Here is a 2959-nt window from a genome sequence, read left to right as displayed (position 1 = left end):
GAGGTCACCCCAACCTAAATTGCTAACCCACAATAATGGTGTAATGTTATGCCTTGTAGGTATTTAGTATCCATAAGTTTGGGTTAGTTAATTAAAGCTCCATAGGGTCTTCTCGTCTTATTGTGGCATTCCCGCCTCTTCACGGGAAGGTCAATTTCACTGATTGGGAATAAGAGACAGTTAAACCCTCGTGTGGCCATTCATACAAGTCCTTATTTAGAGAACAAATGATTATGCTACCTTTGCACGGTCAGGATACCGCGGCCGTTAAACAAGTGTCACTGGGCAGGCAGTGCCTCCAATACTAGAAATGCTGGAGGTGATGTTTTTGGTAAACAGGCGGGGTTTGTGTTTGCCGAGTTCCTTTTACTCCTTTTAATCTTTCCTTAAATGCATGCCTGTGTTGGGTTAACAATAGGGTAGATAAGTATTTCATTTTTGGGTTGATATTATCAGATTGTTAACTATCAGTGGTCTATCCGTTTCTGATATAAGCTTATGCGGGGAGAAAATAGTTCTTGTTACTCATACTAGCATTGTTGCTTCTATATTTAAATAGAATGGCCCAGGAGGTATAATTAGGAGTTGATGTAATATGATTGGGATTAAGTTATATTGTTTGTTGAGCTGGAACGCTTTCTCAATTGGTGGCTGCTTTTAAGCCAACTATGGTGATGTTAGTATATACTCTCTAATAAAGGTTGTATCCTGATTCTAAGAAGCTGTACCTTCTTAGACTATATTTTAAATTTACATTAAAATTTTGTTTTTTTTTAGGTAAATTTAAAGTTGAACTAAAATTCTGTTTGTGGGCAACCAGCTATCACCAGGCTCGTTAGGCTTTTCACCTCTACCCACAAATCTTCTCACTATTTTGCTACATAGATGAGTTGATCCTTTTAGATTGTTTATGGGTAGCTCGTCTGGTTTCGGGGAGCTTAGCTTAAGTTCTCTTTGTTAAGTCGTTTCTGGCTAGTTCATTATGCAAAAGGTAAAAGGGGTAATCTTTGCTGTTTAATACTGTTAAGATGTCTTTCATCATTCCCTTACGGTACTATCTCTATCGCTCCAATTAAAATTTCTATCTCCTATACTTTTATTATTTAACTAAATGTTTTACTTTATATGTCTGTGATACTTAAGTTTGGGGTTAGTTGGGCTAGCTTTTGTTCAAAGTGGTCATAAGTAATGAAATCTTCTGGGTGTAGGCCAGACGCTTTAGTTAAGCTACACTTTGATTAATCCAAGCACACCTTCCGGTATGCTTACCTTGTTACGACTTGTCTCCTCTTGTGTCTTAGTTAAGTTAATATGGTTATGGTTGTGTCTTATTACTTGAGGAGGGTGACGGGCGGTGTGTGCGTGCTTCATGGCCCTATTCAATTAAGCTCTCTATTCTTAATTTACTACTAAATCCTCCTTCAGTTTTTAATTTCATAAAAACGTTCGTGGAATGTTCTTGGGTAGAAAATGTAGCCCATTTCTTCCCACCCCATAAGTTACACCTTGACCTAACTTTTTTATGTAAAATGATTGTGCTTACTATTCTACCTTTTGAGGGTTTGCTGAAGATGGCGGTATATAGACTGAATTAGCAAAGGGTGGTGAGGTTTATCGGGGTTTATCGATTATAGAACAGGCTCCTCTAGAGGGATATAAAGCACCGCCAAGTCCTTTGAGTTTTAAGCTATTGCTAGTAGTCCTCTGGCGAATTATTTTGTTGTAAAATTATCTATGTTTAGGGCTAAGCATAGTGGGGTATCTAATCCCAGTTTGGGTCTTAGCTATCGTGTAGTCAGATTATTATAAAGTCACTTTCGTGGTCTATTTTATGGTAACTGTAGCTTTTTACGGCTTAGTTAAGTTTTAACTTTAGTGCAAAGGTATCTTAAACACGCTTTACGCCGTGGGCCTATTAGTTTGGGTTAATCGTATGACCGCGGTGGCTGGCACGAAATTTACCAACCCTTTTTAGTATGGCTTAGTCAAACTTTCGTTTATGGCTTAATTTTTATCACTGCTGTATCCCGTGGGGGTGTGGCTTAGCAAGGTGTTATGAGCTACTTAAGAGTGTGCTTGATACCTGCTCCTTTAGATCACTGCTGATTTTAAGGGCATTCTCACTGGGGCGTGGAGACTTGCATGTGTAAGTCTACTAAGAACTAATAGGAAGGCTAGGACCAAACCTTTGTGTTTATGGAGTCGTGCGACTCATCTTGGCATTTTCAGTGCCTTGCTTTATTAATTAAGCTACATTAACTTATACTGAAATTGTAGTGTGTATAATAAATAAAATACATAGTAAATATGAGAGGAAAAAAAAAGGGGATGCTATCTATAGATAGACCACGAGATCGAATGCGTGTAAGACTGTTGTGTTAAGTTAACTAGAGTAGCAATACATTTGTATACAATTTAAATAAAGCTTGTGAGTATTGTATGCACTTAGTCCTGTTTTTGGGGTTTGGCAGGACATAAATAAGTGTATAATAGATGACATGAGTTTATGGGGGGTAAGGGGGGTTTGTATAAGTTAACTTAATGTCTTGCGCGTGTACGTACGTGTACACACGTGTACGTACGTGTACACACGTGTACGTACGTGTACACACGTGTACGTACGTGTACACACGTGTACGTACGTGTACACACGTGTACGTACGTGTACACACGTGTACGTACGTGTACGTACGTGTACGTACGTGTACGTACGTGTACACACGTGTACGTACGTGTACACACGTGTACGTACGTGTACACACGTGTACGTACGTGTACACACGTGTACGTACGTGTACACACGTGTACGTACGTGTACACACGTGTGTCCTAGAATTATATGTCCTGAAACCATTGACTGAATAGCACCTTGATTTTATGCGTGAGTTGATAAATGATAATGAATAAGTCCAGCTACAAGTTATTTGACTGCATTAGGGCCGCGACGGGCATATTCCCT

At 39.2% G+C, this 2959-nt stretch overlaps 1 pseudogene; it reads right to left on the bottom strand.

Moving 5' to 3' along the window:
- Positions 1 to 1236: 1236 nt before the first annotated feature.
- LOC144309675 (18S ribosomal RNA) lies at positions 1237 to 2191 on the bottom strand (annotated as a pseudogene).
- Positions 2192 to 2959: the final 768 nt, after the last annotated feature.

The sequence above is a fragment of the Canis aureus genome, unplaced genomic scaffold (genome assembly GCF_053574225.1).
Source record: "Canis aureus isolate CA01 unplaced genomic scaffold, VMU_Caureus_v.1.0 ptg000155l_RagTag, whole genome shotgun sequence".
In the NCBI taxonomy this organism is placed as follows: Eukaryota; Metazoa; Chordata; class Mammalia; order Carnivora; family Canidae; genus Canis; species Canis aureus.
Note: the sequence above shows the minus strand (reverse complement) of the source record. Positions and strands in the feature narration are given on the sequence as shown.